This window comes from Drosophila simulans, chromosome 3L, assembly GCF_016746395.2.
Source record: "Drosophila simulans strain w501 chromosome 3L, Prin_Dsim_3.1, whole genome shotgun sequence".
NCBI lineage: Eukaryota > Metazoa > Arthropoda > Insecta > Diptera > Drosophilidae > Drosophila > Drosophila simulans.
The window spans coordinates 7,866,958-7,882,326 of NC_052522.2; the positions used below are offsets into that span (position 1 = coordinate 7,866,958).

Consider the following 15,369-nt stretch of genomic DNA (forward strand, 5'->3'; position numbering starts at 1 on the left):
TATTTTTATATAGTGTAGAGCTTTAAATATTGTTTTCATTTATCCCATTCATTAGGCCACATTTCAATTAGTATATTACTTGCTGCAACTATCTTATATCCTTTGGAGATTTCCCATTTTATTTACTTCTTGTGCACATTGCTTTTAATGAAATCCTTCATTTCCTTTTCATCTACTAAGCTTTCTCATTGCCTTTGCAACTATCTTGAGGAAGTTTCCCAAGCCCCTGGCTACAATTATGTTTCCTTATCGTCTAATTGTTGTTTGTAATCCACCAACCCTTTGGCATACATCCGTTTCCTTTAATTTCCCTTTTTCAAGTGACTCGAAGTTTGTCAAGAGCGTGTTTTTTGTGTCATTTGCGTTTGAAATAGTTGGAGCAGGAAACGTAATAAACATTTTTATCATGAGTTGAGGGGGACGTGGGGGAAGTTGGAGGTGGTAAGCAGCAGGTGTGTGCTGTGTAGAATACCTGTTTTCCAGCTTTTCCAACTTCTCAACGGCTAACACATTTATTTTTGATATGCCCCGCCCAGGGCATGCAACATTTTCTACCAATTTAAATGTGAATAACATACTTCCGTTTTTTGTTTAGCTTACTTTACTTCACTCAATTCGAATTAAGTTTATTAATTAAGTCAGCAGTTATAATGCGAAACAGATTTATTAAAGTGAAACCGCATTAAATAGTGCATGTTGAAAATAAGCTATGAATGGAGTTATTGCCTTGGATCTGGGAAATTTTCACACAGCCTAATCAAAACTAATCAACAGTCAACAACAGCAATAAATTTGATTGCGGCCTGTTGATGTTTGTTCGGGGTCAATCCACCTTTCCATTTGGTTTGTTGTTTTCGCCACCGATGAAATCCAATCAAATTGAGTAAAATTGAAGCTTAATTAGTTGGACTATTCGGCATGCAAATTGCAATCAGCTTGATGATGATTGTCCATTGATCTCAAAATATCTAATTTGCAATTAATCAACGTAATTCCGAGGGATATCTGCTTTGCACTACTATCACACGAAGAACGAAAATGAAGGCATATTTTTTTTTATCGATTTCTTAATTCACTTCATTCATTTTTATTGTCATCGCCGCTGCTGCTGTAGCTGCAAAGTTGATTTGGTAAATGCATTTTATTTGTTAGCTGTCACTTGACTGCTCTTCGCGACTTAATTGATGAGTTTTGCCATACGAGTTACATGTTGCGTGGGAGTGGATAACTTAATTTTACACTCTACTGAGCTGGGAAATAATGTCATTCGATTTCACATGTAGTATATAGGAAATAATAATAGATTTTTCAATTGAAATCAGGCATTGTTTTTCAATTAAAATCTAAGAGCACCATTTACCTTTAAGCATTATCTTTTTAAACTTCCTATAAGTCAGGTTCGAACTCAACGAAGTTTTCACATAATATGCAACATTTAATGGACTTCTTTTTGAAGAACTGGTTTCCCTTGCTTCAAAAAATCATAATATAGTTGCATAAATTATGAACCAACCTGCACTTGTCTGTCTCAGTCTTTAAGATAGTCTTAAAACTCGGTTCGAATCGAGTACTCGTATGTGGATTATTTATGACACTTGCAAAATGATTTGTTGCCAAATAAAATGCTGAAAATGTTGTCGGCTTTACTTAACTCTACTTTTAGTAATAAACGTCCATGAAAGATATATATTTATTGATTAATTTCTCCCCCTCTTTCAATTTCGTTGCAGGTAAGCAAAAATACGTGTTATCTGTCGCTCTTTTTTCCCTCCTTCGTCTGCAACGAAGTGGGTAAGTTTATTTTTGGGCTCAGCGGGAAAATTTCAATTGGAAAATTTGGTTGGAACGAGTTTTCATGTAGGAGGATTTCATTGAAATCAATTTGTATGAGAATGGAAACAGCTGCACGTAACTTTTGATTACCAGTGGCAAGTATTCAAGCCCTTCCAGGCAACCAAATATGCCGTCTTTGTTTAATTGCCTTTGATAATTTGACGGCAATAATTATTCGTAGAAACCATGGGCATTATTGTTTTAGATTTTATAATATATAGGACTTTCCGTAATGTTTTAGGGAAGAAAAAAGTTAGATAAATACAAGGATAAAAGAAAGTGGAGTTACGTTCTGGAAAAATACAAGCATTAAGGTAGATTTTCCGTCATTTTGGGAAAATGGGATTATGATGTGCAGATGACGATGGTAAAGTATAAAGAATCTGGAAAATCTCGAAAAAAGTAATAAGTGACAAAAGCCGCCCTGGGAAATGTAGAAGGCAAAAAAAGAAAAAGAGAAATAAAGAAAGATTTCATTTCTCATTCTTCTGCAGATTCCTTTGACGATTTAGGTCTCACATTTTGCGTTTTCTTACCAATTTACAACTGCCGCTTTATTCTTTTTAAACTTTTAGTTTAAATTAGTGTAGTAGTGTTAAAAGCCTGTGTTGTTACCACATAACCATTTAATGAAAAAAAAATCCCACATGCCACTTTTCGACCCCCGAAAGTCTCGTTTCTAATTTTTGGAATCTTTGATGGATGTTTCATTCTATTGATTTTCCGCTGATTTATGACTCTGCGTGGGTTCTTCAAGCTGAAAATCAAACTATCGTGTGTATTTAACCAAATCCCGTAATGATGGAAAAATTGACACTGCGCCTCCCCACGAAAAACCATTAGCAGCACTTTTCTAGCATTTCCACGCTGGTTTTTCTCCCCCATTTTTCGAGATAAAACCAAATGATAGATAATAAAAACAAAGTTCATTGCTCTGCAAGTTCTTCCATCCACACTTGAAACAAAATAATCAAAATGAAATTAGTCACTCCGACATTCGTTGGACAAATAAACGTAATGCTGCCTGTCAGTCAATTGTTTGTTTGCCCTAGATTCTCACTGGAAAGGGAATAAAGTAAACGTTACTTCATGGCGGCGATAAGATAGAAACATTAAATAGGAAATAAAACAATAAAAAAAAAATGGAAACAAAAGCTTGATATTTTAAATGCTGATCACGTTGATCACTGAAGATTATAAGGATGATAAGATGGAATGGCTGCTGTAATTGCCACTGGAATTGGCACTGATTAACTTCGCTTCGAATTCACGGAATTGCTTGAGAGTCTAAAAGGTTTTTGATTTGATAACATCGTTTAAATGGGCAAGAAATGAAATAAAAAACTTGCGAGGGAATCACAGATAAGAACTCGCTGGCCTAAAAGCCATTGAACTTGAAAGGTTTCTTATCAATTAGCGCCGCATTTCGATGTCATAAAATCAGTTGCGTTCCAAATTTTAAAATTAGTTCAAAATGATTTGGTTATTAGAAACAATCTACATACATATGTTTGAATTTTGCATAAGTAATTCGTTTAGATTTTCACATGTTGAGGCTTTAAGTCTACACACACAAATAGCTTTTAATCTCTTTTCCTTACATCATAATTAGTGAAGACCTTGCTATCGCCAAGTTTCCCCTTCAAATTTCTGTTGCCAGGTTGCGACATAATGAATCCACTTTCAGCGTCACATTTTCCATTCATTTTTGCTAGTGCCATTTCATTTCCTTTCATTTAAGTCGTTTCCCACACCAAAAGATATAATACCTGCCACCCCCTCATATGTCATTGACTTTCTTAGGATTGTGTGTATATGTGTTTTTTTAGGGTCATAAATTAGCAATAATGTCTAGAAAACATATACATATATTTCGCAAGTCTAGTCACCCTGTTTTAACGATTTTTATATTCGCTTTTTTATGGTATCGATTTGATACGATTTTGATGCTTTTCTATCAACGAAAGCCAAATAAAAATGTGACGCCTACATGCGATTTTGCTTTTTTTTCTCAGTTTCTTGTTTAATTTTATCATATCTTTAAATAAAAGAGGCGACCGACAATGTATTCAATTTACACTTGACACAATTCTCTTGCCGATACGGTTTTTAATAGTTTAAAAATAAAATTCGCTGCGTTCGGCCAATAAAAAGAGCGAGGGAGAGGGCTATAATAAGGGGGAAATGAGAAGGGGAGTGTGAGGCGTGCGAAGTGTGCATAAAATTAAAATTAGGCACGAACGCTGTCTCATTCCCGCGCGTGCACCCCTCTCCCTCGCGCATTAGCGACCACATGGCGTCAGCTTGGCAGGGGAGCAAATACCAATGGCCCCCATCCCCCTGTTGTCCCCCCACCAACGGGTGCGAGCGAGAGGCGCGCAACTTGGGCAAGGTCATTAAACCACACAAAAGCAGCGATGCCTTTTGAATCGTCACCATCAGCTGTTTGAGGTTTTGTTTCTTATTCTCTTGCGTTTTTTTTTTTCTGTGTTGCTTTGCTGATTTTTTTCTGCATTTACATTTCCGCTTGCCAATGCATTTCCAAATTCGCACACACACTCACACACATCAGTAATAACGCACCTGGTTTTTAACTTTAGAGCAGAAAATGCCGTAAACTGGGTCTAAAAGAAAATACAATACAGATTCTACGGGTTTGCCAATTTGCGCTATTTTTTTATGCTAATGCACAGTGGGTTTTGATTTTTTTTTATTATTTTTCTTTTTATTATTAAAAATAATGTGTTCTTATTATGCTGTTTACTTTAAAAATTGATTAACAATGTAAAAAACATATGTTACATATTTGTTTCATTTTTAAAATTAAATTTTCAGTGAGAACTTTTTCCTGTCGGAAAACTTCTTGCAGGCACTGTGTCCCGGTGTGTGTAATTAACACGCCCACCAGCTCCCATGGCTGCCCTCCTTTTTTCGCTTTGGCCTCAATGCTGATTTGCATTTGGCTTTGCTGCCGCTTTTTCATTGTTTTTTTGTTCCTTTTTTGTTTTTACTGCCCGCCCTCCTTAATTTATGCATTTTTAAACATGTTTTGTGTCTGCCGCGTGGTGCTTCCTCTTTTTTAGTTGATTTTGTTGTGACATTTTTTTCAGTTTCTAGTTTTTTCTTATTTTGGTGTGGGAAAATGGTCAACTGTCCCTACGATGGTCATTTTTTAAACACACACACTGAGGTTAAAGCAACAATAATATTTGGCCAAAACTGATGGCACCTAAATGGTTAGAGATAGCAAACAAGCTTATTTTGCATTCTTCATTATGGATTTACGGATAAATTATTGAGGTATCGATGAACTCACGGATGGAACTGAATTTCTGATACGACAGTCGTATTTAATTGCAATTTATGTGAGAAACTAAAATGGGGAACTGAAAAATCGCTGTGTATTTCAAAGTTTCCCTTATCTGGTTTCAATATCAGTTTGATCTGAAAGTGCCAAGTTCAAAAGGCCAAGAGGAATGCGCTATAATTGCGTCACCTGCAACCTGAGCTGACTCACATTCATAACACGCCCAAAACGGGTGATTAATCAAGACAATTTTTTTTTTTTTTTTTCTGAATAGAGATAGGAAACATTTGTTCGACAAATGTTTGTTCAAAACATATGCTAAACCAAAAAGCCCACACAAACTTAAAGATGTTTTAGTGTGGCATTTGAATGGCTTCGAAATGCAGTTGCCAAATTGCTTTCAGCCTAAACCGATTACCAAATTTTGTTGTGTGTTGCCAAACAACAACCACAAAAGGCAACATTTTGGTTGTTAAATGCCGAAAACTTAAAAAGAAAACCCCGAAAGAAAAGTTACACAAAAATTGCCACACAAATGTCCAAGCAAAGTGCAGCACTGCAGTTTTAAGCTGCAAGACAGAATTAATTTGCTTAAAAGTGTATAAATTTAAAATAAACCATATAGATTATCATTAAATTTTCATTGAGATTGTGTGTGTCAAATAAAGGGAAATGCCAAAGAGAAAATTAAATAAATAAAACACGTTAAGCCAGGCGAAGGCATCCGAAGTAATTAACGTCAGCGATGAATGTCAAAAGGGTTAATTCCCCCAAATGGAGTTTTATTTAAAGAGGCAAACAAACAGTTAACGTCAATTCTGCCAAAGGAAACACTTTTTATAGCTAATAAATTAAAAATCGAAAAGCTGTTGTGTACAATCAAAAGCTAATAAAATACGTGTGTAGTTCTTGTTCTAAATTCCAAACAACTAAAACCATTTAAATACCATATTTTTTTATGGACTGCATGTTCATTATACTGCCTATGCAAATACAAAAATGCCTCACGGTTAAATGCTGACTAAAACAATGAAATTCACCCAGAGCATATAAAAATCGAAATAGATTTCTGTGAAAAAAATTACTTCAAAACAATGCCAACGGCATGGACCAAAATAAAAAATAACAAATAACTTTAAAAAATGCAAGGGTATAAACATGATTTCGTGGCTTGTTGCACCTCAAGGTTTTTGCAATATGATAATTTTTTTCCAGATAAATGTTAAATAAGAACAAGATTATTATTTGTATTGCTCTATTGTTTAACTATAAAAATAGTGCTTATTTTGTAAAAACTTTTAAACTAAAAGTTTTGAAACATCTTTCATTGTGATCGGCATTAAAAGTGCATAAAGTTTTAATGAATATGTGTTTAATTCTTAATTGAGCCGACCTAATTTAATTATTTCCCACTTCTGTTCACAAAAGTTGTAGTTCTGTGAGTCATGTGGTCAAAAAAAAAAGAAAGAAGTTTTTTAAGCATGACTCAACCTTGATTAAAGTTTGATAACTTGCGCGTAATGAGCTTAAAGCGTATTTCAAGAGGTTTTACAACAATTTGAAGTTGGCTTCCTCGTTGCCGTTCGCTCAATCATTAAGCAGCTGTTGCTCATCAGATGTTGTAGCTGCTGCTGTTGCATTCAATCATCAATCAAAATTTTGTGCCTGTGCGTGCCAGGAAAAAGGAGACAAAAAGGAGCAGGAGAAAAATGCGGTAACTGAAGGCTTTAATGATGCCAAAATGAGCAGCAAAAATGTGGCCGAGCTCCTTGCCCGTTGCCGTGGCCAAAATGCACTGCAGGAGCCGCAAAACTGCAGCAGTAAAATTGCATTGCCACAGGCAAATGAGGAAATGCTCCTGCTGTTCTGCCTGCCCTTCTTCCTTCTCCACCTTCCATCCACTCCCCACCCCCCACATTTCCCCTGTGGCTGCTCTTTGACTAATCCATCAACAAATGAGGCTGCCGGCCATACAGCACGCATATAGCCGCTGAACAGGCCGGCCTGCCAGCCAGTCAGCCATCCAACCAGCCAGCCAGAAATTGCAATAAAAACGTTCTCTCCTCGGCCTGACCCAAACCATTTTGGTCAGTTACCCTTCAGAATGGATCCGAGCCCACTTCACTTCACTTCACCCCCTCGCGTTTTGCTCACTTTTTGCTGGATTTTCAAGTGCCTGCGCTCGCATCTTGGTCCAAACAGCAGGAGCGAATTCTTTTTTATTTATATAACACACTTATACAGTTGAGGTCGTAATTATAGGTTTGCAAAATTGCGCTTTAAAGTCAGGTTTTTATATTGTTCTGCAAAGCAATATATAAATATATATACAGAAAGTTTTCTTAATCAGTTGAAAAATATACATATTTTAAATAATTTGCCTTCTCTTTTTTTTTAAATGATGAAATCGTGAAGGCGTATTTCGCTATTTATTATTTAAATGCTATTTATTTTACCATCACTGTTGGTAATCGCGTATTTTTTCGCCCAGGACTTTGTTGGCTAGATGCTTGGCTCAAAAGTGGCTGCTGATGGCCCCCATCCGCTATCTATGCGCCTGCCACGCCCCCCGTCGCCGCCACCGCCCTTTTCCGCGCTGCGCATTGATGTGCAAAGTTTTTATGACGCATTCGTGATTTCTCTTTTTCCGTTGCTTTTTCCACTGCTCTTTTTATCTCAACAGTTTTTTTCTCCGTTCAATTTTATTTTATTCTTTTTATTTTTCTTATTTTTAATGCTGCAGTGCGTCCATTTTAAGGCCTTTTGTCCTTGACTCAAGTGCTGGGAATACTGAGAACTCTTCAATGAAATGCGGTTTTCTTGAATTTCACGGAACATCACTGAAAATGACTTTAAAATATTGCAACAGGCAATATAGTTCATTCAAATTAAATGCAGTTAATTAAGCAATTTAAAACTAACACATTTTTCGTTCATTAATTCTATTAAAATCAAATAAAAGAAATTAGAAAAAAAAGTTATCAACTGGAGATGCGGGGCATCGATCCCCGTACCTCTCACATGCTAAGCGAGCGCTCTACCATCTGAGCTACATCCCCACATAACGGCACACGTGCTTAGCCAACTCAAAAGCGAACGAAAACTATAGCGTGTGCTGAAGCTATATAAGAAATCGTTGTTGTGGCAATCGGGCAGTTGAATTTGATTTCATTTCCATAGTTTGGTTTTGCTTTACTTTGCGGGCTTATCTATAAATAAGCAAGAAAATGCTCAGTCAGCTGATTAAGCAGTGGACAAAAGCTTTCTGAACTTGACACTTTTGAGCACTTTTTCACTCCAGCAACTCGTTAGCACTGATTTTGGGCCCTAATTGCATCATTTTTGTAAATCGTCAGTTTCCCTTGGCGTATAACTATTTAATCTCGCTCTACTTACATGAATTGATTGGTTAGGCGCAAGTCTTGCCTTACATTTATGATTAGCTAATTAATTGCTCGAAGAGAAAAGCAAATTTATTGCGTCATTTGGAAAGTGCTCTATTACAGGCTAATTAGCTAAGGAAGCATGGGCCGGAAAATAATATGAGACGGAAAAGAGATAGCGAAATGGATCTGAAGATGAGTGAGGAGGGCCTATTATAATATTTGTGGAGCGAATTTGGGTCACAACTTGTTTAGTTTCAGTTTCGCTGAACGTGTCGAACGTGTTTTTGTTGCTGCTGTCTCTTTTTCTCCTTACATTGCCATCTCTTTCTTTGCATACCTCGCTCCCCCTCTCCACTTTCCCACTGTCTGCCAGCTGTTGTGTGCTATAGTTAACTATGTGCAGCAGCTGTTGGACATTTACTTTCAATATTGGAATGAAACTTTTTAGTCTCTGCGCTCTATATGGGTCACTTTGACGTCATTATCGATGGCTAATCAAGATGGTAGTGGAGGAATAAACCATGAAAACAACAGGAGGCGACTAGTTACAGTGCACCCTCAACTTAATGAAATTTATAATAAATTCGAAGTTATTTTGGTGTTCTGTTTCCCAGTTTTGAATCCAAGTCGATTGCAAATATATATATTTTGTTTAAAAAGTTGACAGTCTGTTCCTAAAACCAATTTCCACTCTTTAGAATGTATACTGTAGTTGAATATCCCGAAGGCAAATTGGCTTTATGCGGTTTTTGATGAAAACATTTGCTTGATTAAGGCAACAACAGATGTGACCAAATTAAAGGAATTTCAGGTGATCGAATGGTGGGGAGATTTATCTTGTGTAACATTATTTTTGTTACTCCGCTGCATATGCCACATGCTACACACCCAGCACACAACACCGCATACACACATAAGTCATGATTAATCGCATTTACTAATCAATACAAATGTCACTCAAGCCATTTGACATTTAAGATTTGTGGTCTATCGCTCCTGTGTTCCCATTTTCCTGTGTGTCCCCTTTGCGGCTCATATTACACATACGCACAGTAGTCCCAGATGGCGCCCGAAACAACCAAGTCTCGCCATTTGCAAAACCCACAAGCCTTTGTCAATTACCGGGCGCGTAAATTTTCCGACTTTTCGGACATGTCATGCAGGTGGTGGTGCAAGACTGGAAAATGCAAAGGTAACGGGGAAATATTTCTCACATGTTTCACAGAATTCCTACTCTATGAGTTCACACGACTCCGCGGTTTATCAACCGTCATTTTTCCAACTTTGTTTTCCGACTATCAGGCATATTTCAACTGGGAATGCTAATTGACATCGCGTGCCCGAATTAATGTCATCAGCAACAATGAGAAATGGGAGAATTTATGTATATATTTTTAGACCTACAAATAAGTGTAATAAGGTCAGCTAGGGGATAAAAGGTTGAGTGAAATGGTCAACAAAAAAGGTCAGTTTACAGGAAACGCGTTTCAGTGGAAAAAGAGGAAAAAGAGGTGGACAAAAAAACTGAGAAATTTTTCCAAAAATAAATCAAATACCTAGAGTTTGGTAACTTAAGCCAGTTATTTACTTTCCTTTCATTCATATATAGTTTGACTTTAAATGAGCAACCAACAGCTGTCATTTTTTTAAAGAGCGACATTATTATAACTGGCAATTACCATTGTTCACACATGAACACGAATATATTTAAAGACTTACAATTTTGGGCTCCGTTCATATCTTATGTAAATGAATCGAGAGCGATAAATTATATTTAGGATTTTGTTATCTAAGGCGACATGGGTGCATTGCTCAAAAACATGTGCACACTACATGAGTCAGTCACTTGAGATCGTTCCCCGCCTCCTAAAATAGTCCCTTAGTGGGAGACCACAGATAAGGTCCTCGCCGCTCAAGATAGGCAGATGTGCCCGAGCGTGGGACCTCGATAAGGCGGGGACTATTTACTTAGGCCTCTGCGTAGGCCATTTACTTTAAGATGCGATTCTCATGTCACCTAGTTAAACCGAAGATATTTCCAAATAAAATCAGTTTCTTACAAAAACTCAACGAGTAAAGTCTTCTTATTTGGGATTTTACATTTGGTCAATCGAGCCTTTAATCGACTCTGCAGTTTCCCCCTACCAAAGGTAAGGAACTCAGAGAAAGGCCAGCTCCTTTAAGCATCTTACAGCTAAAGGTAGCAAAAATAAGTGACTCTTGTTTCCCCCTACCAAAGGTAAGGAACAGAGTATAAATATAAAAAGCAAAAAGATACAAAAGAATCTTTTATGTTTTAAAACAAGCACCTTATAGTCTATAGCTAAAGGTTGCTTTGTGTACCATTATAAATTGTGGTAAGGCGTGCTTGAGGCCATACATCAGCAATTGTGAAATTAAAAAGTGCCTGAAAACAGTGCCTTATAAATGCTCTAATAGCATTAAATCAGCTCATAAATAGAGTGCAGTGTATATGCCAAAAGAGCATAAATGCCGAAATAAATGGCTAAAAAACAAAAAATCTGACTGGACTACAAAAATAATAAAACGTGCCAAAAAAAAAAAAAAAAAAAAAAAAAAAAAAAAAAAAAAAAAAATCATCTTTAAACATCAAAGGAGCCTCTACCAGCAGCAGAAGCAGCAACAACAGCAGCAGCAGAAGCAGCAACAGCAGTAGCAACAGCAGCAACAACAGCAGCAACAGCAGCAGCAACAACAACGACATCAGCTAAGTCAAAACAAGAATTTTCTGTTTATCCAAACACACATATATATATAAATACATATAAAATACATATACACGTACTATATATATTAAGAAATTACAAAAAATTTTCAAAATGATGTCAGAAAAGACTATTCAATTCCTTAAGAAGCAGTCCGAAATTATTTTGGAAATTAGAAAGTTGGAAGTAAAACCAACATTAACAGATGTAGAAATTCTAAAATTAAATGAGCTTCAAAAATGTTTCATTGCTAATCATAGCAATTTGTTAAAGATCGGCGTTGTCGATCATGAATATTTTAACGCGAAGCAGTATGATTTAATAATGATGGTGTTAGAAAAAATTAAAAATAAAAATGAAAAAATTAAGGGCGAGTCGGTAGAAAACACTTTCCCTAAATCAAACACTGTCCCTAAATCAAACCCTCCCCCTACATTAAACCTTGAAATGTGTGGTCACCCTGAAAAAGAGGGTATAGCACAAAACAACGCTCTAAAAGTAGAGCAGGCATTTCGAAATAATGTTGGCCAATTTCGAGTATATCTAGAAGATACGTCTAAACTAATAGACAGTAGTCCAGATTTCCTTAAAATAAGGAAAAATAAAATTGAATTTTTATGGCATAAAATAGATAACCTGATTGAACAGGTGAATAGTCATTTTGAGAGCTCGCTATTCGAAGAAGAAATTAGCGAACTTGAATTTGACAAACAAAATATTCTTACAGCCATTAATAGTCGACTCAGTGGCACAATAAATAAAGCTGAAATGTCGACGGTTGTTAAGGCGGAGGAGTTACCAACCCTGCCTAAAATACAGATTCCCACTTTCTTTGGTGATTCCAAAGAATGGGATCTTTTTAATGAACTCTTTACAGAGCTCATACATGTGAGAGAGGATCTCAGTCCTTCTCTCAAATTTAATTATCTAAAGTCAGCATTAAAAGGAGAAGCCAGAAATGTGGTTACTCATTTACTGCTCGGCTCTGGAGAAAATTATGAAGCCACTTGGGAGTTTTTGACCAAGCGATATGAGAATAAAAGAAACATATTCTCAGATCATATGAATAGGCTTATGGATATGCCAAATTTAAATTTAGAATCCAATAAGCAAATAAAGACATTTATTGACACGATTAACGAGTCAATTTATATTATAAAATTAAAGGCACAATTACCAGAAGATGTGGATGCAATTTTCGCTCACATAATTCTTCGGAAATTCAATAAAGAATCACTCAATTTATATGAAAGCCATGTTAAAAAGACAAAAGAAATACAGGCACTTTCTGATGTCATGGACTTTTTAGAGCAAAGGCTCAATTCTATATCATCATTCTCACAGGAAGTAAAACCTGTAAAGAAAATGATTAATAATAACAAGAATAAAAATTATAGTGACAATTGTGCATATTGCAAACTACCAGGGCATTATTTAATTCAATGCCATAAATTTAAAATAATGAATCCAGCAGAACGGTCTGACTGGGTAAGAAAAAATGGGATTTGCCTAAGATGTCTGAGGCATCCGTTTGGTAAAAAATGTATAAGCGAGCAGCTTTGTTCGACTTGTCGTAAACCTCACCACACGTTACTTCACTTTGCAGGTCATAATCCAGAAAAAGTGAATACGTGTAGAACAACAGGTCAAGCCTTGTTGGCCACGGCCTTGATTCAAGTAAAGTCGAGGTATGGAGGCTTTGAACAATTAAGAGCATTGATTGATAGTGGCTCTCAAAGCACAATTATTTCAGAAGAGTCTGCACAGATTCTAAAATTGAAAAAATTTCGGTCTCATACTGAAATAAGTGGAGTATCTTCCACAGGAACGTGCATCTCCAAGCACAAAGCGGTTATTTCGATAAGAAATTCTCCGAAAAATTTAGAAATTGAAGCAATTATTCTCCCAAAACTTATGAAGGCACTTCCAGTCAACACGATTAATGTTGATCAGAAAAAATGGAAGAACTTTAAATTAGCCGACCCCGATTTTAATAAACCGGGTCGCATTGATCTAATCATTGGAGCAGACGTATATACTCACATTCTGCAAAATGGAGTTATAAAAATAGACGGTCTCCTTGGGCAAAAAACTGATTTCGGGTGGATAGTTTCTGGATGTAAAAAATCCAAAGGAAAAGAAACCATTGTAGCCACAACAATAGAAATAAAAGAGTTAGATCGCTACTGGGAAGTGGAAGAAGAAGAAAAAGATGATATCGAGTCTGAAATCTGTGAAAATAAATTTATCAAAACGACAAAAAAAGATTCAGATGGGCGATACATTGTGTCAATTCCATTCAAGGAGGATGTCACCTTAGGAGATTCAAAGAAACAAGCGATAGCTCGTTACATGAATCTGGAGAAAAAACTAAAAAGAAATGAAAAACTTAAGGTTGACTACACTAAATTCATGAATGAATACATGGATTTAGGACACATGATTGAAGTGAGTGATGAAGGCAAATATTTTTTACCGCACCAGGCAGTGATTAGAGATTCAAGCCTTACGACCAAATTGAGAGTAGTTTTTGATGCTTCAGCAAAAACTACGAATAACAAAAGTTTGAACGACATAATGTGGGTTGGGCCACGAGTTCAAAAAGATATTTTTGACATTATTATTAAATGGAGAAAATGGGAATTTGTTGTTTCGGCAGACATTGAAAAGATGTACCGACAAATTAAAATAGATAATAATGATCAAAAATATCAATATATTTTATGGAGAAATTCTCCAAAAGAAAAAATTAAAACATATAAATTAACCACAGTCACTTACGGAACTGCATCTGCACCATATTTGGCTACCAGGGTTCTGGTAGATATTGCAGATAAATGTAAAAACCAAGTTATTAGTGCAATAATTAGGAATGATTTCTATATGGATGACCTAATGACTGGAGCTGATTCGGTAGAAGAAGCTAATAAATTAATAACATTAATTCTCCATGAATTGCAGAAAGTTGGATTCAACTTAAGGAAATGGATTTCCAACAATTCCAAAATATTAACCACTGTGGAGGACACAGGGGACAATAAGGTTCTCAATATTATCGAAAATGAATGTGTTAAAACTTTAGGACTAAAATGGGAACCTCAAAATGATTTATTTAAGTTCAGCGTAAATTGTAATGATGAATCAAAAAATATAAATAAGCGCGTTGTGTTATCAACGCTAGCAAAAATATTTGATCCGTTAGGATGGTTGGCACCAGTCACGGTTTCAGGAAAACTTTTTATTCAAAAACTTTGGATAAATAAAAGTGAATGGGATCAGGAATTATCCATAGAAGATAAAAATTATTGGGAAAAATATAAAGAAAATTTATTATTGTTAGAGAATATTCGAATCCCAAGGTGGATTAATTCAAACAGTTCTTCAGTCATTCAGATTCACGGATTTGCGGACGCCTCCGAAAAAGCATATGCTGCAGTAGTCTATGCTAAAGTAGGACCTCATGTTAATATAATAGCTAGCAAAAGTAGAGTCAACCCTATAAAAAATAGGAAGACAATTCCCAAACTCGAGCTGTGTGCAGCTCACCTGCTTAGTGAATTAATCCAAAGACTAAAAGGATCAATTGACAATATAATGGAGATCTATGCTTGGAGTGATTCCACGATTACCTTAGCATGGATTAACAGTGGTCAAAGTAAGATCAAATTTATAAAAAAAAGAACGGATGACATTCGGAAATTAAAAAATACTGAATGGAATCATGTTAAGTCAGAGGATAATCCAGCAGATTTAGCATCCAGGGGAGTGGATTCTAACCAGTTGATCAACTGTGATTTTTGGTGGAAAGGTCCGAAATGGCTAGCAGACCCAAAAGAACTTTGGCCTCGGCAGCAGTCTGTAGAAGAACCTGTCTTAATAAATACGGTATTAAATGACAAAATAGATGATCCTATTTACGAATTAATAGAAAGGTATTCCAGTATAGAAAAACTTATACGTATAATAGCATACATAAATAGATTCGTGCAGATGAAAACAAGAAATAAAGCCTATTCATCAATTATTTCAGTAAAGGAGATAAGAATAGCGGAAACAGTTGTTATTAAGAAACAACAAGAATACCAGTTTAGGCAAGAGATAAAGTGCCTTAAAATCA

The 15,369-nt window shown here is 36.0% G+C and overlaps 1 protein-coding gene and 1 non-coding gene across 7 annotated transcripts in view; one reads left to right on the top strand and one right to left on the bottom strand.

Annotated features, from left to right (window-relative positions):
* Positions 1-15,369, top strand: part of LOC6737197 (serine/threonine-protein kinase NLK) — a 74,965-nt gene that overhangs the window by 34,121 nt on the left and 25,475 nt on the right. The gene's annotated exons all lie outside the window — the stretch shown is intronic.
* Positions 8,127-8,199, bottom strand: Trnaa-agc. Its single transcript has one exon. It is a non-coding gene; the product is annotated as a tRNA-Ala (tRNA).